Raw genomic sequence first — 21,065 nt, 5'->3', positions numbered from 1 at the left:
TATCCATCTCTGACTCTCTACACTTCCAAATCACAGCAGGAGTTACCTTTTCTTATATAGGGTTGAACTAATGCTTGTTCCTGCTATCCTTGATTTCCAATTTTACTCACTCTTTTTATATATAATTTGCCTTTTAATACTTAATATTATATTAATATTATATGATTCAAACCTTCCAGTTTTCCTGCAGGATAGGATGATTCATGTCCTTGTTTTGAGAGAGAGGGGAATTTATTTCTGGTCTCAGTTCACAAGCTGGAATGTAGCACTGTGATTCAAACCACTGAAAATATTGCTCCAATAGTTGTGCTCATGGCACTACCACACTGAGAAAATTAGGAAACTGCCTTGGATGGGTTGGGAGAGCTTTGTTTTTACATAAAACTGTTTTTACCTAAAGATCTTTGAAGGTAAATTGGCTAGTTTATGTCTTTGGAATGACTCTGAGGATTTGCAAAAGTACCCTTTCTATGATATGGGGGAAGAAGGGGAGAGAATCTTAAAGAACGCAAAATAGACTGTATCACAGAGATGATCCCAGAAAAAAGACCAACAGGGCAACTGAAAATGCAGAATCATAATTGTCAAGCTACCCACTGTGTGTCTTCATGCATATGGCCTCAACCAACATTTTTCTTTTTCCTTTTCTTTTTATCACTATATAATTATTTTTAATGTCCAGAGTTTATAATACGAGGGCCAGAGCTTCCTTCCACATTCAAGTTTATAAATTCTCAGTTGGCTTGTGAGGCCAGTAGGGATACTTCTTTTTGTCTAATTTGATTTCTGGGAAGACTTCATTCAAATCCTCAATGGTCATCTGATCAAATGGAATTATGTTCCTCATCTTCTCCAGCTCTTTCTCATATTGCTCAATCCTACTCTTTGAGAGAGACAAAAAAACAGCACAACTTTTCACATTTTCTTTTTCTTCAGCATCCACCAGGGCACTGCATTTATCCTCTGGCACAGGAACCTTCAGGACATTAAACTTCTCAAAGTCATCTACCAAGACAGCCTTCGCTACATTGGCCTTATAGTAAGCCCAGTCGATGGCAGGTGGTTTCTCAGGTAGACAGATAACCTAGAAGTGAGGATCTCATTCCAGGATTTCAGGGTGTTAACAATGGCCTTCTAATTTTGGGGTATGATTTCTCCCAAAGCTACCCAGTCAATGGTTTTTAAAGCAAGTTTTTGCCCAGCCATCTTGAAATCCTTCACTGACCTGGGCAGCCCACAGTCCATAGCAACACAGAATGGAAGTCTCTTTTCTTTTTTTGAATCCTCACTTGAGGATATTACTTCCATTGATTTTTAGAGAGAGTGGAAGGGAGGGGGAGGGAAGAGAGAGGAGAGAGAGATAGAAACATTGATAGATTGGGGGCCGAGGATCACACCTGCAACCCAGGTATGTGTCCTTGACCGGAAATCAAACCCTCAACCCTCTGGTGCTCAGGCCACACCAGCCAGGGCTCCCAGGTCAACATTTAATGAATGTTACCTGCCTTCTCTCTGAGTAATCTCCAGCCAAAGGAGGACACATTTGTCTAGGAATAGCATTCCACGTGGAAGCAGTTGCTATAATTCACTTTGTAGTGGCAGCTGCTTTGTTAAGGGTCTTTAATCCTGGTTTAACACAAAACAAAGAGCAGGGCTGTCTGTGATACATTGTTCTCCAACAAGGCCAGACACATCAGTCACTGAGAACAACAAACAAACATCTCAGTTTCAAAAGGACAAGATAATGGTTGCCACGGGTGGTTGTATTACCAAATTTTAGAGACATATTTGACTTCTTAGTGAGTTCTTTTCAATGGTTGTATATTTTATGTCCTGTAAAAACCTGCCCTTTTGTTAATTTGGAAACTCCAAATAGTTAAGCTCTGTAAACAGTTTGTCATTTTAAGACAGAATCTTTAAAATATCCAGAATGGCCCCCATGTTTCTTCTTCATAAATTCATCACATTTCTTCTGCAGAGTTCACAACATATATATATTTGGTTTTATTAGTGCTCCCAACATCCTGGGAGAAAAAGACAACTTCCTTTTGAAGATGGGTTAAGTGAATATAGAAAGGAAACACCTACAAAATTTGTATAGTAAGTGACCTGAGTCAAGAATATGCATCAGTATCTTAAAATAGGGGTAGTTTTTTTACCAAAAATTACTATAAGGTTTTTTAACACCTCTTAACTCCTGGTTACAGAAGTAATATATACCCAGTGCAAAAATTTTAAAAACACAAAAGAAAGTCCATCATCCAGAGATAATACTGTATAAAATTTCAGCATATTTTCTTTAATTCTCTTTTGTCTTCATTGAAGAACCTAATTTGTTGATATATTGAAAAAAGAAACAGAAATAGAGAGGAAAATGTATATTTATGGTAAAACTTGAAATGTCTTTAAATTCATTCTATAAATTCCAAAGAATGTAAGTCAGATAAAATGCAATTTGGTCATATTGAAAGATGTGAATCCAAGGATCCAAGATGGCAGAAGAGTAGGTGGATGTTACACTCACCTCTACCCAGGACCAAACTGAAATTGTGACCAAGCAATATGAAAAACCAAGTGATGACTAGCTGAAGAGAAGTCTTATAATCAAGGATTTATAGACGAAGCCACATTGAGACTGGTAGGAAGGGCAGAGATGCAGAAGGACTGGCCCCAAACCCAGAGCACTAGAGCCGGGAAGAGACACCCACATAACATCTGGTGGGGATTCTAGCCAACAGGGAGAGACAAGCGTCTGCTAAAAACACAGGTTCCCTCTTAAAGGGCCAATGCACAAAATCATGGGGCCTGGCAGAAGGGAGGAAGGAGTTGACTAGAGATGCATGAGGAGAGACTGGGGTACGTGGCTCTGGAGAGAGAGTTGGTACAGTCTGGGACATTTGCTGAGTGGTGTCAGACTCAGCACCGGCACTGAATTTGAACCTGTATCAATCTAGTGAACACCATTTGCATCTACCTGGTGACTCACTGAGAACCTACCTCATGCAACTCAAGTAACAGCAGAGGCTCTTTCAGTGACTGAGCCTAACAGGCAGCCAGTGGATGGAGGCAGGTGGTGGTGAATCTTGGGGTGTTTTGGAATTTTTGCTGACCTGTCCCTGGGCCTGGTGTTGGTAAAAGCTACCCTTGGTGTGCAGCTTTGTCCTTCACACACACACCCAGGCCCAGCAGAGGCAGCCACAAACTGTGTATCACTTTGTAGCCTCAAACATGTTGGTCAGGGCCAGTCATAGGTAGCATCTTGCATTGGCTTGCACTAGAGTCCCTCCCAAGAGACCTCAGAACCAATACACCCAGTGGCCAGCTTCAGACAACATCAGAGCAGGATCCAATAAGCTTCACAAGTGGCAAATTCAAAGGGAGATCTTGGCAGGCACCAGACTGGCTGAAGTGAATTCTGCTTTATGTGGCCAGCACCTGCATAGCAGCTCATACACTGTGGTTAGGGTTGATTCTCACAGTCAGCCAGTCTGAGGGTCAACCCTATGCATGAATGAGCCAATAGCAATCAAGAGTCAATTATAACAAGAGGGCACACATAACCTATACAAGAGACATTCCTGGAGCACCCAGCTCAGGTGATTAAGAAAACTGCACCTTTTGGTTTCGCAGGGCGCCTACTACATTAGGCAACACTACCAAGGCTGAAAGTGGTAGAAGATATACCTAATAAATAGAAACAAATACAAAGAAGCAGCCCAAATGGGAGGACAGAGACACGTGCCACAAATGAAATAACAGGAGAAATCTTCAGGAAAAGAGCTAAATTAAATGGAGTCAAGCAACTTACCAGATATGGAGTTCAAAAGAATGGTTATAAGGATTCTCAGAGAACTTACTTAGAACTATGACAGCATGAAAAAGAACATAAAAACCATAAACAAGAACCCATCAGAAATGAAGAACGCAATATTTGAAATGAAAAATACACTGGAAGGAATAAATAGTAGGTTGGATGAAGCAGAGGATAAAATGAGTGATTTGGAAGACATGGTAGCAGAAAACACCCAATCAGAGTAGCAAAAAGAAAAAAGAATTCTAAAAAATGAGGTTAGCTTAAGGGACCTTTGGAACAACATGAAGTATAACAACATCCCTATCATAGGGGATAAAGAAGGAGAAGAGATAATAACTAAAACTTCCCTAATTGGTGAAAGAAACAGACACACAAGTCCAGGAAGTCCAGAGAGTCCCAAACAAGATGACCCAAAGAGGCCCACATCAAGACACACCATAATTAAAATGGCAAAAGTTAAAGACAATGAGAATATTTTAAATGCAGCAAGAGAAAGACAGTTACTACAAGGGAACTACCATAAGACTGTCACCTGATTTCTCAACAGAAACATTTCAAGCCAGAAAATATCTGCATGAAATATTCAATGTGATGGAAAGCAAGGACCTACAATCAAGACTACTTTATCCAACAAGGCTATCACTTAAAATTGAAGGAGAAATAAAGAGCTTCCCAGACAAGAAAAAGCTAAAGGAGTTTGTTACCACCAAACCAGCATTTCAAGACATGTTAAAGAGCCTGCTTGAAGAAGAAGAAGAAACTTAAAAGAAGAAAATGGCAATAAATTGTACCTATCAATAATCATTTTAAATATAAATGGCTTAAATGTTCTCATCAAAAGACAGGGTAGCTGAATGGATAAGAAAACAAGACCCATATATATACAGTCTACAAGAGACTCACTACAGAATGAAAGATACACACAGACTAAAAGTAAAGGGATGGTGCCCTGGCTAGTGTGGCTCAGTTGGTTGGAGCATCGTCCCCTACACTGAAAGGCTGCAAGCTCAATTCCTGGTCAGGGCACATACCTAGGTGTGGGTTTAATCCCCAGTTGGGGTGCATATGGGAGGACAGCTGATCTATGTTTTTCTCTCTCTCCCTTCCCCTCTCTCGAAAATCAATAAGCATGTCCTCAGGTGAGGATTAAAAATAAATAAGTAAATAAAAGTAAAGGGATGGAAGATAATATTTCATGCTAATGGAAATGAAAAAAAGAAAAAAGCTTGGGTACCAATAGTTATATTTGACAAAATAGACTTTAAAACAAAGGCTATAGTAAGAGACAAAAAAGGACACTATATAAAGGGAGCAACCCAACAAGAGGACATAACCCTTGTAAACATTTATGCACCCAATATAGGAGCACAAAAATATATAAAGCAAATCTTGTGGACATAAAGGGAGATATTAACAGTAATACAGTTATAGAGGGGATTTTAACACCCCATTGACTTCAACAGAGAGATCTTCCAGACAGAAAATCAACAAGGAAACAGCAGCTTTAAATGACACACTAGATCAGATGGATTTAATTGACATGTTCAGAGCATTTTACCCCAAAACAGCAGAATATACATTCTTTTCAAGTGCACATGGAACATTTGCTAGGATAGACCACATGTTAGGACACACAACAAGTCTCAATAAATTTAAGAAGATTGAAATCATATCAAGCATCTTCTTTGACCATAATGGTATGAAACTAGAAATCAACCACAGGAAAGAAACTGAAAAACACACAAAGACATGTAGCTAAATAACATGTTACTAAGCAATGAATAGGTTAACAATGAGATCAAAGAAGAAATCAAAAGATACCTCCAAACAAATGAAAATGAGAACACAACAACCCAAAATCTATGGGACACAGTGAAAGCAGTCCCAAGAGGGGAATTAATAGCATTACAGGCCTACCTCAAGAAACAAGAAAAATCTCAAAAAAACCCCACAATCTAACTTTACACTTAAAGGAACAAGAAAAAGAACAACAAACAAAGCCCAAAGTGAGTAGAAGAAAGGAAACAATAATGATCAGAGCAGAAATAAACAAAATTGAGTCTAAAAAAAAAAAAAAAATACAAAAGATCAATGAAACCAAGAGCTGTTTCTTTGAAAAGATAAACAAAATTGACAAACTTTTAACTAGACTCACCAAGAAAAAAAAGAGAGAGGAACCAAGTAAATAAAATCAGAAATGAGAGAAGTAACAACTGACACCAAAGAAATTCAAGGGATTGTAAGAAGATATTACAAACAATTATGTGTGAACAAATTGGACAATCTGGATGAAATGGATAAATTCCTAGAACCATACAATCTTCTAAAACAGAATCAGGAAAAATCAGAAAATCTGAATAGACAGATAATAACCAATGAAATTAAAGCAATAATTTTTAAAAAATCCTGTCCAGCCGGAGTGGCTTAGTGGTTGAGCATCGACCTGTGATCCAGGAGATCGTGGTTCGATTCCCAGTCAAGGCACATGCCCAGGTTGAGGGCTCGATCCCCAGCGGATGGGGGTGCAGGAGGCAGTCAATCAATGACTCTCTCATCATTGACGTTTCTCTCTCTCTCTCTCTCTCTCTCTCTCTCTCTCTCTCTTTCTCTCTCTCTCTCTGAAATCAATGGACATATGAAAAAAAAAAACACACACACAAAAAACTCCCAACAAACAAAAGTCCTGGGCCAGATGTCTTCACAGGTGAATTTTACAAAAAAAAAACCTACTAACACCTATCCTTCTCAAACTGCTCCCATGGCCTTCAGGTTAATAGCTTCTTGCATATAGACACGCTAATTATTAGAGGAATTCTGCTTGTGGCTTGAACTTTACAAAAACAGCTTCTTATTAGAAAGTGCCTCTCTGGAGATAAAAGAAGTAAGTATAGTTTATCAAAGATTTTCAGGAACCTCATGACCAGACTAACATCAACTAGCAAAATCTTTCTCAGGCTCCTGCTGGCGCCCAGATATCTGTGGTCTTCACTCACCTCTTGCTCCTCCAGTTTTCCCCTTTCCTTGACATAAAAAAAGGCTGAACTCTGTACTTTCCTAAGATGGATCTGAGGCACCAATAGGGCTCCCATCTTCTAGGCTGGTGCCTTCTCAATCAATAAACCTTTCCTTACTCCAAACTCTGACATTTTTGAGTTTTTGAGTTTTGGCCTTTGAAGTATCAAGCACACAGACTTTGGATCAGTTCCACTTGCACTCAAAGAACTTTAATGAATAGAGACCTAGATGGGGGGGGCATTCCCTGCTTCCTTTCTCCCTCCTATCCCATAAAATATTCTAAACCAGTTAGAAGAAAAGTAACATAATGGGAAAATATTTACAGTGAAAATAAATGTCAAAGAAAAACAAGCAATGTTAATGGCCAATGCGCAGAAGGAATATGCTGCCAAAAACATATGAAAACACGTTTAATCTTTCTAATAAGCAAAGCTAGACAGACTTTTTAAAAAATCAAGTATTTAGCACCTATTGTATTTGCTAGGTGGCAGGGTAAGCCATAGATTGTACTTTGCAAGGCATAGTTGTCACCTCTCAGGGAATTCATTTCTCAAGTGAAAATCTCTATTCCCTTAACCTTTCTGGATGTATTGGTCCTGTTTTCCAACTCTTTATGGATTGACTACTCCTGACCACTATAGTCCCTGCCATCCTCTTGTTTCTCAGCTGTGACACACTACACTGAAGAGATCTTCTGGAAGGCCTGCTGGCGCCGGGTTGGGACTGACCAGCTCAGCCACCCAGGGCCCCTCTCTTCAGCCTCCTCAGCCTCAGAGTTCCTGCTACAGGTGCCAACCCATGTTCTAGCGCTGCCCCCTCCTCCTGGTGCTGCTGACAGGTGGCTCTAGTTTCGGCGCTTTACAATGGGTGTCTGCCTCCGAAACAACTGGCAGCACTGCTGGGGGTGCCCTGGGTAAGGAAGGAGTGGGAGCTGTGTGTGATGCAGGCGCCAGACTGGGACGGGAGGGAAGGAAAAGAGAAGAGGGGATGGGCACGATGAAAGGGGTGGAAGAGAGCCCCAGGGCAACACAGCTAGTGTTAGACGGGGGGGGGGGGGGGGGGGGGGGGGGGCAGGCAAAGGGCTGGTGAGTGGGAGCGAAGCTCGCTTGTCCAGTGAAGGTCCGTGCGCTCCGCGCAGGTGTTTACGTGCAGAGCGGCGGGGTGTGTAGCTTGTTGGGGTGTCACAGGGAGCGCGGGGCGCTGAGTGGGCCTGGGCATCTTAAGGATGCGCGGGTGGGAGTGAGAGCCTGGAGGCTGGAAGTGGGGCTTCGGGGAGCGCGCGGGGGGGAGGGGCGGGGGCGCGGAGATCATTTCTTTGTCTTTGCCTCCCTCTCTCACTTGTTCTTGTCTTCTCCATTTGCCCCTCTCTCCATTTCCTGCGCTGGGTGAGACAGGCCCCTCCGTGGGGCAGGGCCTGGGGTCGCTGTGTACCGGACCCGGGCCGGGCGGGCCGCCTCGCGCAGACGGGCCGCTTCTGAACAGCTGCCTGCGGAGCCATCGCCACCTGCCGGGGGCCGGAGGCTGTGCGCGGCTGGTTCCTTAGATTTCGCCGCGGGATTCAACACTTTATTCCTAAAACGTGCACCTCCCTGTCCATTACCCGAGGGGATATTTTCTAGGCATATTTATCGACTAGTTTGCCAAAGTTCAGGCATACATGAGGTGGTGTACCTTGCCACTGCCCTTCGGGGGGCCCTGAATTGAGGCTCGCTGGCAAACGCTCCGTCTTCTGGATGAGCAGCGCTGCTCCAGCACCCCGCCTGGGCGCCCCTCCAGCCGGCGCTGGGCTCCCCGACCCCGCGCCCCCACCCCGAGCAGGCCTGCGAGAGCGGCCCCTCTCCTCGCTGCGGGCGCTTGCCGTGGCCTGAGTGCCCCGTGGGTGCTCTGCCGAAACGCAACCTGAAGCATTTTGGTTGGTAAATAATTCAGGAATAGTCTTCGCTCAAACGTTCAATTCAACTATCTTTGCCGCTCCTCTTAAAACTCAGAGCAGAGAGAAAGCAGAAGGGAGTAAGGAAAAAAGGTTGAAAATGAACGTGCTATGAGCTTTCATGTTTCTTAAACATTGTTATCCCCTAGGAATGAGGAAGCAGATAGCAAACCAAATATTAAATGTTAACTTCTCAAAATGCCGCCCCGGGCTTATGCCTACGCAGGAATTCTCCAGTTTTCACCAGTCGGCCAAGGGGGGGCTCTTTCGGCTTTGATTTTACCTCCATTCCCTTGTTGGGCCTAACGGGGAATGGAGAGAGTGTGCAGCAAGCCTTTATAACTTTATTTTTGTATTTAGATTTTCACACCATACTATTGTTTTCATTAAGGTCGCTTGATTAGGGAAGGATGGTAGGAAGTTGGTTATTTTTTTCAAGTAAAACTGTGTCTTTTGAGCACTGTAGATTTCAGCAGTGCCGCTTCTCTTATCGACACGAACAACAGAATGCGCAGCACCTGAAACTCTGAGCACAGACACAGAAATAAGTACTTAAGAAAAGTTTCCAGTGATTTAGGAAAAGATGTAATCAATCAATCAATCAATCAACCATAAGACCGAAGGTCTGTCATCCATAATAAAGAAGACAATTTTTAAAAGGACCACTTCCATGCAGTTCGACTTTGACCTCCCCCAGGGCGAGGCCCCACTGCCTTTCTTCTCTCATGCCCCTCAAGTCTGAGCAGAAGGGAGCCCCGGGAGCAACCGGAGCCGAGGAGATACCCCTTCTCCAGGGACCAGTGGGCCCCACCCAGCGTCATCCTGTAGACGCCATGTCCTCTCTCCTGCAGAAGAAATCTGATTTTCTCAGCGTCTAGACTGTGTGAAGAGGGAAACGTACACACGATTCTCAAAACACGGGCAGAGGTGAAGCTGGGTGTGCACCGGCAACGCTGCTCCGCCTTTTGTAGCCTGGGGAAAGGCCCATGCCTTCTGGGTAGACTGCCCTGCTGTGCAAGCACCACAGCTGGCAAGCACCTGAGGCGCAGCCTGGACCCTTTCAGGCTCTCCCTGACTCAGAACAGGATGATAATTAGAGTTGATGTAATAGTGTACTATAATAAGGTAATTAGTCACAAAGGGGAAGTAGGCCTTCTTACTACCTTTACTCACGCAGGCAAAGCACATTCACATTTCTCTGACTTTACTTTCATGTAAGCTCAGCACTCGACAGTGGATAAATTAGTACAAGACTCAACGGTTTGTAAAACAGGACCTGTGTTATCATCTCCCTTGGCTCTAGGTAAAGTTTGATCTTTGCGGTAGAGGCCCAGGCTTTCGCTTGCACTGAAACCCTAAGGCTTGGAGGTGGCTTCCCCACCGCCGGCATTCCCGGGCCTCTTTCTCACTCAGGGCTACAACGGGGTGCCCTCCTTCCCAGTCCCCAACACCTCCCCTCCTCTGAGGCAGGTTCAGATGCTCCGTAATCTTTACTCTCCCTTCCCACCGCTGCTGCAGGTCCTGGATGCTGGAGAGCTGGAGGGACTGATGATCTGGGCAGTGCTCAGACTGGGAATCTGGTTAAAAGTTCAGATTCTTAATTGGCCAGGCATGCCTCAGCATCAACCTAGGATCTAGGAGAACTCGGTTCAATACCTGGTCAGGGCACATGCCCGGGTTACCAGCTCCGTCCCTGGTCGGGGGTGTGCAGAAGGCAGCCGATCATGACAACTCTCACATCATTGATATGTTTCTATCTCTCTCTCTCTCCTCTCCCTTCCTTTTTCTAAAATCAATAAAGTCATATTTTAAAAAAAGAGTTCAGATTCTCCCCCCCCCCCCATTGCTTTTCAGAGAGAGTGGAAGGAGGAGAGAGAAAGAGAGAGAAATGTGAATGTCAGAGAGACACATGAATTGGTTGCCTCCTTCTCATGACCCAACCTGGCCAGGGATCGAGCCTGCAATCAAGGTACATGCCCTTGGCTGGAATCGAACCTGGGACCCTCAGTCCACGGGCCAGTGCTCTAACCACTGAGCAAAACCAGCTAGGGCGAAAGTTCAGATTCTTGACCTCTGCCTTAGACACATTGAATCAGTCATTGGGGTGAGGTGGAAGGATTATGGCTCAGAAGTCTACATTTTTAATAAGCTCCTCAGAGTTGATTCTTATGATAGAATCACAGAGATTTTTAACTTGGGGTGCCTGCATCTTGAGAGGTGAGATGATGACCCACTGAGGTGGGGGAAAATATCAGGTGATCTCATTAATTTTTATTTTTTAAATTTGATATTCCATTTAGGGAATTTACAAATTCAAAATTCTTGTTCTTCCTTAAAAATTTTTACAGTATTATTGAGACATATATTACATATGATAAAGTTCACCAGTTTTAAATGTAGAATCCAACAATCTTTTGTGAAATTATAGTTGTGTAACCATCAGCATAATCCAGTTTTAGAACATTTCCATTGCACCCAAAAGATCTGTGTGCCCATTTCAGTCAATCTCCATTTCCACTCTGAGTTCCAGGAAGTCCCTAAACTGTTCTCTGTTTCTATACATTTTTCTTTTCTGGATATTTCATATAAATGGAATCATATAATATGTAGTCTTTTACATCTGGTTTCTTACACTTAGCATTGTGTCATTAAGGTTCACCCACCTCACAGAATGTATTAGTAATATTTACTTCCTTTTCATAGCTGAATAATATTCCATGTATGGACACTGCATTTTATTTATCCATTTACCAGTAGATGGTCATTTGGATTATTTCCAATTTTGGGTTATTATGAATAACGCTGCTAGTAACATCTGTGTACAAGTTTTTCTGTGAATGATGTTTTTATTTTTCTTGGTAGATTCCTAAGAGTAAAATTGTTGGGTTATAGGGTAAGTTTATGTTTAGCTTTTTAAGAAACTGCTAAAATGCTTCCCAAAATAGTTGTACCATTTTACATTCTTACCAGTAATGTATGAGGATTCCAATATTTCCATAACCTCACCAATACTTATTGTCTGTCTTTTATTATAGTCATCATGTTTTTAATCTGCACTTCCCTAATGACTAATGATATTGAGAATTTTTTTCTGTGCATCTGAGCCAATTGTATATCTTCTCTGGTAAATGTCTAGTCAAACTTTTGTCTATTTTTAAACTGGGTTGCTTGTCTTACTGAACTGTTCTGGATAGAAGTCCTTTACCAGACATATGATTTGCAAATATTTTCTCTTAGTTTGTGGCTTGTATCTTCATTTTCATAATGGTGTTCTTTGAAATGCAAACATTTAAAAAAATCTTGATAAAATCCAATTCATTATTTTCTCTTTATGGTTTGTGTTTTTGGCATCGTAGTTAAGAATTATTTGCCTAATCCAATGTCACAAAGATTTTCTTCTACAAGTTATATGGTTTTAGCTCTTATATTTAGGTCTGTGATCTATTTTGAGTTAATTTTTGTATATGGTGAGATATAAGGGTCTAAATTCACATTTTTGCATGTGGATATCCAGTTGTACCAGCACCATTTGTTGAAAAGTATTCTTTTTAAATATATGAAGTAAAAAAGAAATTTATGTATTCATAACTACAGTATTGGTTTATGACAGTGTCCTTGCTCCGTGTGTAAGTCAGTTGGCCTGTCACATAGTCATGTACGTGCTCAGTGTGTCCTCAGTTCGTGACAGGGCGGGGTGCCCAGTCTGCCCTCACTCTCATTTGTTTCAGGCATATTGTGACATGGTGCAGTTTATGTGTGCCTGGTTATGTGGCTTTACTGACTGTATTGTCTACTTTTAACTAAAACAACACTCATGACGTTAACAAGTCACTTCAAAAACTGAGTGAGACATATGTGGAATGTGATAAACAAAATAAACTGATGAACTAAATAGATCCAGAGACATAGAAGCATGGAACAGACTGAGGGACCTCAGAGGGAGGGTAGGGGTGGGGGAGTGGGTGGGGGGAGATTAATCAAAGAACTTATATGCTTATATGCATAACCCATGGACACAGACATTGGTATGGGGAAGGCCTGGGGGTAGGGTGGATGTGGGGTGGAAGGGATCAATGGGGGGAAATGGGGACCTCTGTAATACTTTCAACAATAAAAATAATAATAAAATAAAAAAAGCTGAGGGAGAATCAGGAACTGGAGCCTGTAAGTGACGATGGAGGAAGTAAATTGCCAGGATTCCTGAGCTCTGTGTCAACTGCCCAGTTCACACCATGCCCTGCCCTGTCACTCTGTCTTCTGCGGGACACTCGCTTTCCTTTGTGTCACCTCTTTCCCGGGGCAGCGGGGAAAGGGAACTCTCCCCGTTTTCATGACAAGAAGCCAGGGAGGGTACAGTGAATGTGTGAAGGTTGCCTTGCAGGCCGAGGCACACACAGGAGGTAGGAAGGTGAGGTGGGATGGCGGCTTCTTTTCCATGTGTGTTTTCCAGAATGGTTTCCCAGAGCCCCGCCTTCCTAAAGCAGGGCTGCGGGGTGCTCGGGCCTGTCCTCTCCTCAGCGGGCCACCGGGCCTGCCGTCCTGAATGGGTGCTCTAGGCTCGCAGGCTGCCTTCCCTGCTCTCTCTCCCATCATTCGAGGGACACCGTGCTGGGAGCTGGCGGGGTTAAAGATGCTTCCCATTCCTGTGCACATGTGTTTGCGTGTGTATGCTCACACATCACGCGTACTCATGTCTCCTCACCTGAACGCTTGCCTCCCTCTGGGCCTCCACATCCCTAGCCCGTTTGCAGCTCTCTGGTTTTTTCTGAGCCCAGATGGAGCAGTTCTGACTCTCAGGCCACTAGGTGGCAGGACTGTGACCATAGTTGGCAACCCAAGCATTCAGGGGCCCATCCTGGCTGGATTCACCAAATGAAACAACGCTCGCTCCCTGTTTATGCAGCACACAGAAAGCTGTATTGACTCTAAGACAGTTGTCCCAGAGTGATGCAAAGGCCATGCATACCAGAATCACCCAGAAGGCTTGGAAAGAGGCAGCTGTCCTTGGGCCCATCTACCACTTACTGAAGCAGGTGGGGGTGGGGAGCAAGGATCTGCAGTTCATTAAGTGTCCCCATTTACCAAGTGGTTCCCTTATATACTAAAGCTTGCCATCTACTGGTCTAAGAATGTCAAGAAAGGATACGTGGATCTGTCCACACTCAATTGAGGTTGTGAGTGCTAGTGTGACACTAGGTACGTGAAACCACTTATAATCATTGATTTTCAGAACTTAAAGGGAACTACCTACTTATCTACATATGGGAAAAGTAAGATAGGCAGTGACTTGGCCAAGACACCCATACTTATTTATTCCGCTGTGTCTCATTCATGGCATTTTCATAAGAGCTTCCCAAATGGGACAACAGACCTTTCACCCAAAGATAGAATGTACTTCAGAAAAAAAAGAGCTGCAGGAAAACAGATAGGGGAAACAAGAGTTACATATTAGTTATCTTTCAAATCCATCTAAACACTGAAGATGAACTTCCTCTGGTGATATAGACTATTGTAAGATAAATAAGCAGTGCTGACATAGAAGTGAGTCTGTGGGACTAGTTTCACATATTATTGTAACTGAGCTTAAATTGTGCAACCTGATCTTAATAGAAATCATGGATTTAAAAGCTTTTATAATTCTTTGAAGTTGATGCTTTAAAATGTATCTTGTAGGTAGAAGGCTACTGTTTGGATACTTAGACTCTGAGTCCTAAACTTCCTCTAGAAAAAGGAAATGCTTGAGAAATGTTTGAGGACATTAGGAAGTAGTTGTTTTATTTATGGATAATAATGAAAGGAAGACACTGATGGGGAATTTTTAGTGGTTAGGCATTCTTTATGTCCATGTTCTTAATTACTTTCCAGGAAGAATGACACAATGGGAATTAGGAGGTCCAATCATATGTAGGATACAAGATTAGGGATTTTGTTTTATGTGATAGGACCTAACACCATGATCAATATACCAGCTGATGCCCACGAACACATTTTATTTTCGAAGTCAGAATGTGTTGAGAAACACTTTGAGAAGTTTTACCGTTGCTGTGTTTTTATATTGACACATTCATCTCCACAGGGCATTCTTTATAACAACGTGTTCCAGGTAAATTTGATGGCAGAGGTGGGAAGAGCTGCAGAAAAGATGAAGGGATTCGTATCAATCAGCAATATTTTGGTTACAAGTGATAAAAACCTAAATAGTATTAGCTTCCAGGAGTGGCTTGGGGGAGGTTTAGTTTTCTGCCCCCATTAATTTTTCTAATCCCTCTCAAAATCTGCACTCTAAGTAAAAGCACTGTTTGCAGCTTCAAGATATGTTCTCTTGTTCTTTCCTTCCCCAAGTCCTTCCTATGTAGAAATTCTAGGGTTGCATTTGTCTGAAGTAAAAAGGGAATTTATTCAGCCATGTAAAGTTCACTGAGGAGCCTGGGCTTCAGAAAAGGCTGGATTGATCAGAGCAAACAATATTACCTGAAAACGAATCTCAGTCTTGGCTAGCTAGCCAGGGTTTCTCCATAGTGCCAAGAGGGCTTCTAGAAGCCCCAAACTTACATCCTTCTACAGCTCAAGATCCTCTGTCCTCAAGTGTATCTCTCTCTGTAAAACCCTCTGTTTTTTCCTACACAGATCTGGTTTTTCCTTTTCACCTGGAAATAAAGTACGGTTTCCAGGGAGATTGGTCAGCATGGTTTTATGGCCACTCCACTAGTAGGAGAGGTGGGGCTATGATATTGTTCTCTCTCTCCCTCCAAATTACTTGCAGTGGAGAGAGCAGTTCATGAAAGATGACAAAGCAACAGATGACCATCTGCTAGAGGGCTGATGAACTTCAGAATCTAGTAAAATGTGAGTCTGTGCTTGTGCATGTTGTATGTGAGCATGTTGTATGTGAGGGCATGTGTCCAAAGCTGTCATTACCTTTGTTTGTCTTTACTCAGCAGATGTAAAAGAAAATACAGATGCGTGATTAAATTGTTTCATTCTGTTTATGTGAAAGTATGCTTTTAGGCTTGTGCTATTATGACTGTATAGAAATATTTTTTCTTTTACTTCTGCTTCTCTGTTGAAAGACCTCTTTGAAAGATATAGGTGAGTATAATAATTATGAGTGTGGCCACTAGACAGACTGGCAAAAGCTCACATTCTGGCTCCACTTATGACCTACCTATGTGATTTTGGGGAAATTATTGAGCTTCTTTAAACTTGAGTTTTCCCATCCACACAACAGAGATAATACTGTGCTTATCTCTTCGCATTGTTTGTAAAATTAAACAAGAACAAGAAAGCAAAGCATTTAGCTTATTGCCTGGCATAGAGTAAGCACTTAAAAATGCTAGTTATTATTGTTATTACCATTATTATTTAAACAAGTGGATCTGCTTTTAGACTTGTTCACTTGTCAGCAAGTTGCTGTGTTAGCTGCTGAATTTCCCAACACCCTGCTGCCGAGTTGGGTTTCCTGAAGAGGGTCTTTACTCGGGTATTGTGACATCCCTTCTGTCCCCTCAGTTCAGCTTGGCAACCACCACTACTCACTTTGATCACTTTCTGACATTCATCCTTTGTACATGTTCAGCCAAGTGGAATTATAGCAGCAGCAACTCTGGGCCGATGGACTCACTATATTCCTACAATTCATTCAAGAAGACACTTTTTCTAATATCGTATTGTAAAAAATTTGAAAGATACCAAGAAGTATAGGAAGGAAATAAAAATCACCACTCACAGGTAATTAGTTAACATTTTAATACTTCCCTTTCTACATATGGATGTATAATTTATATATAAATGATCTATTTTAATGTACAGTTTTGTGTTTCTCCTTTGTTCATTTAACATTATATTTTAAATAATTTCTCAAGCCATTAAATAGTCTTTAAAAATCTTATTTTTAAAGAGAATCATTTTTTAAAAAAGATTTTAACTTATTATTTTAAAAGTGAAGGTATAGATCTTAATTGTATAGTTTGATGAGTTTCAAAAAAATGCATACACCCAATATCCACTCTTTATTTTTTATAAGTTGAACCTTCCTATCACTCTAGGAAGTTTCCTTGAGTAGTCCCTTCTCTATACATCTCTACAACCTGACCCTAAGAGTTTTTTGCCTTTTCTTAAAATTCATTTAAATGGAATTGTTAAAAGAAAACTTCTCACAGACAATTTACAGATCAGTTTACTAGGTGAAGTAGGCTTTTATTCAGTGATTCACGAATTGGGCAGCAGCCAACCTAGCAGATAGAAAGGAGCTCTAAAGAGTTGTTCAAGGCAAGAGATTTTTTAAAAATTGGGATATAACTGACATAACATTAGTTTCAGGCATACAACATAACAATTTGATACTTGTATATATTTCGAAATGACCACCACAATAAGTCTAGTTACCCTCCATCACCAAATATAGTTACAAGTTTTTTCTTGTGATAAGAACTTTTAAGATGTACTCTCTTAGCAGCTTTCAAACATACAATATAGTATTAACTATAGTCACCATGCTGTATATTACATCCCCAGGACTTATTTATTTTATAACTGAAAGTTTGTACCTTTTGACCACCTTTACCTATTTCACTCCTCCCACTCCCCAAGACTCTGGCAATCACCAGTCTGTTCTCTGTAGCTGTGAGTTGGATTTTTTTTGTAGATTCCACATATAAGTGAGATCATACAGTCTTTCTCTGTTTGACTTACTTCAGTTAACACAATGTCATCAAGGTCCATCCAGGTAATCCCAAATAGCAAGATTTCATTCTTTTTTTATAGCTGGGTAATATTCCATTGTATACATGTACCACATTTTATCTATTCATCTATTGATGGACTCTTAGGCTGCTTCATGTCCTGGCTATTGTAAATAATGCTGCAGTGAACATGGGGGTGCAGATATCTTTTCAAGTTAGTGTTTTCATTTTCTTCAGATAAATACCCAGAAGTAGAATTGCTGAATCATATGGATGTCCTACTTTTAATTTTTTGAGGAACCTCCATTTGTTTTCCATAGAGGCTGAAACAACTGACATTCCCACAAATGGTGTACAAGGGTTCCTTTTCTCCACTTCATCAATGCTTTTTTGTTATTTTTTTAATAGCCATTCTAACTCATTGAGGTTTTGATTTGCATTTCTCTGTTGATTAGTGATGTTGAGCACCTTGGAAGAAATTTTTTTTAATCCTCACCTGAGAATGTGTTTATTATTATTCTGATTTTGAGACAGAGAGGGAGAGGGAGAGGGAGACAGAGAGGGAGACATCCATGTGAGAGAAACATTGATCAGTTGCCTTCTCTATGCTCCAGACTTGGGATTGAACCCACAACCTAGGTATGGGAATTGACTGGGAATTGAACCCACAACCTTTTGGTGCACAGGATGATGCTCCAACCAACTGAGCCACCTGGCCAAGGGCAAGACATTTTTATAGGCCAAAGTGTGCAGGGGCAAGGAAGTTATACTGGGCATTTGCCCCTGGGTTAAAGCAGGGTCCTTTCCTTATACAGAGCAAAGGGAAGACTTGGAGTCGGGCTGGGTGACTTATGATGGGCACACAAGTGCTGATTGGTTGACTTTAACCTTCCTTTTCTAGGAAAGCCGAGAGCACAGAGCATAGAAACTTAGTTTTGCTTTGCTGATGTGGGCCTTAGCCCCAGGCACTCCATCTTGGGCCTGATCTGGTTACTTTAACAGAATTACTCTGTATCCACCGTTCTCTGTCCTGCTTTCACTCAGCACAATGTTTTTGAGATTCATCTATGCTGTTGTACACAGTTGTAATTTATTCCTTTTTATTGCTGAGTCATATCCCCTTATATAAATATACGGCAACTTTTAAAATTCATTTACCTGTTGATGAATATTTGGATTGTTTCCAGCTTGAGTCTATTTTGAATAAAGTTACTATTAATATTTTTAGTAAGTCGTTGTAAATATGTGTTTATTTCTCTTGGGTAAATACCAAAAATTAGAATTTCTGAGTTACAGGGAGGGTGTACATTTAACTTTATGAGAAACTACCTGTTTTCCGAAGTGGTTGTAACATTTTACACACCCACCAGCAATGCATGAGCTCTGGTTGTTCAGCATCCTCTACAGTATTTAGAGTTGTTACTTTATTTCGACACCCCGATGGAATTCACTGTGTTTTAATTTGAATTTTCCTGATGATTAACAAATCAGATTTGTCTTTTTAGTACTGAATTGTAAGAGTTATTTATATAGCCTAGTAGGAGTCCTTTGTTAGATGCAGACATTGTAAACGTCTTCACCGGTCTGTGGCTTGCCTATTCCTTTTCTTGATGGTGTCTTTTGATGAGCAGTTTTATTTTTGATGCTGATCAATTTATAAGTTTTTCCTTTTATGGTTAGTGCTTTCTATGTCCTGTGTAAGAAATATTTTCACCTATGATTTCCACAAGCTTTATAATCTTACTTTTTCACACGTAAGTCTATGATGCATGTTAATTATTGTATAGGGTTAAGGGGTCAAGGCTTGTTTATTTTTTTCCATATGAACATCGAGTTGTTACAGCACTGTTTATTGAAAAGATTGCATTTTCAGAGAACTGGGACCACAGCAGCTGAGGAGGAGGAGAGCAGGAAGAGGGAGGAGCAGTAGGGGAAGAGGGAACAGAGGAGCGCGAGGAAGGGGAATACGGGGAATACCAGATGACAGGCCCTGCTAAAATTCCAGCTGCAGCCAGCATCACGTGCCAGGCATAAATATCAACAAATAAATGAATAATTGAGGGGGACTAGGCCTGGGACAATTTCCCCTTTTGTCATTAGGAAGATAGATATTGAGAGTTCTACTGAATATTTCTTTTATGTCCAGTTTGGGACACTGCTTTCTAAAAACAGTGAGTAAGATGAGAAGAATCTGGAGAAGTGCTGAAGGAGTCATCAGAATGCACTTAGAGATTGCCGAGTAAGGCCACCACAGGGGAATAAAGATTTGCATTCCACGGTCTTCCTCCCTGGATCCTTTACCCACTACTGTCAGGGTTGCCGTTGAGTTTGTTTGTAAATAACAACAGGGAAAAACAAAAGAGGCCTTATAAAGAAAGTTGAATAAGATATTGATCTGGGGACAGATGGAAAGGAAAGGGATCAGGAATTAGTGGCTTCCACTGTGTCTATATAATTTTGTTTCCTAAACTGGAGAGTAGGTACGTGGATGATAGCTATATGCTTAGCCATACTTTTTTACATGCCCTCTATATGTCACTTTTAAAATGTTCATACGTGTATAGACATATGTATCCATATATAAAATGTATACACGTATGAACATTTTGATAAGGAAATGGGGCTTTCGTCTGAGGAAAAGAAAGGCTTAAGAAGTGACTGAAAGTCTTCATTTGTATGAAAGAACTTCTTGAGAAGGGTGCAAGCTGGTTGTTCTCTAGAACCATGATGATTAAGGAAGAATGGGTTTTAATAAAAATAAAAGAAATTGAAGATGACCATAGGAAGAACTGCTTGGAAACCCTACTTCTTGAACTCTGGAGTGTGCTGTGAAGAGAAGGTATGCAGATTTCCCTCCTCGGAACTCTCGGAGACGAGTCCGTCTTTCTGTGGGCAAAGCACCAGAGGGCAGGGGTCCTCCGTCTGGGAGAGCTGGATGTGTCTTGGCTGATCTCACTGCCTAGGGAGAGGGGCACAGAGGACAGCAGAGAGGATGGAGACAGCTGGCTTTCAGGGAAAGAAAGCTCTAATCCCTCTTCCCTCCACTTCACCCGCAGGGAAGAAACGGGCTGCTCTGACCTAGCGCAACACCGTCAACACTCAGCGCTGGGGCATGATGTGCATCCTCCTTGGGCTGCCTCTCCAGGAGTCTCTCTCTCTCTCTCCTCTGCAGGCTGCTTCTGTTACCAGACCTGTGAACACCCAGGGTGGTGGCTCTAGGAAACTGAGGCAGACTCTCTTTCTTGAGAAGTTCTTGCTTCCATGAGGGTGGAGACAAAACATATTTCTTTATCCCCGTTGCTCTGCATGTTGCATTTGCTCTTCTTTGTCTCCCTCCTTTCTGGCCTGGGTAGTCTCTGGAAAGGGGGCAAGGATCTCTCTGAGAGGTCAAGCATAGGTTACTGAGTGGCCTATACTGTTATTTGGATTGTAAGGTTAATAATAAATACTGATCACTTGCCACTTTTGTCCTTTGGGCATATATATATATACCTAAAAGAACTCAAAGGCAGGATTTAGGTCTGGATCCTGTGGTCAAATGCCACGCTAATTTCTCTACCTCCCGAAGGTCAGGGGAATGGACCATGGCAATCAGGGGGATACCGCAAGTGCAAGTGCGACATTC

At 41.8% G+C, this 21,065-nt stretch overlaps 1 pseudogene across 1 annotated transcript; it reads right to left on the bottom strand.

Annotated features, from left to right (window-relative positions):
• Window positions 1–673: 673 nt before the first annotated feature.
• On the bottom strand, window positions 674–1,206 carry LOC308553361 (ATP synthase subunit d, mitochondrial pseudogene; annotated as a pseudogene). Its single transcript has one exon. The product of its transcript is annotated as an ATP synthase subunit d, mitochondrial pseudogene (transcript).
• Window positions 1,207–21,065: the final 19,859 nt, after the last annotated feature.

Source organism: Miniopterus schreibersii (assembly GCF_964146895.1).
Source record: "Miniopterus schreibersii genome assembly, chromosome: 2".
NCBI lineage: Eukaryota > Metazoa > Chordata > Mammalia > Chiroptera > Miniopteridae > Miniopterus > Miniopterus schreibersii.
The sequence above is the reverse complement of the archived record's forward strand: the minus strand, read 5'-3'. Positions and strand labels throughout refer to the sequence as shown.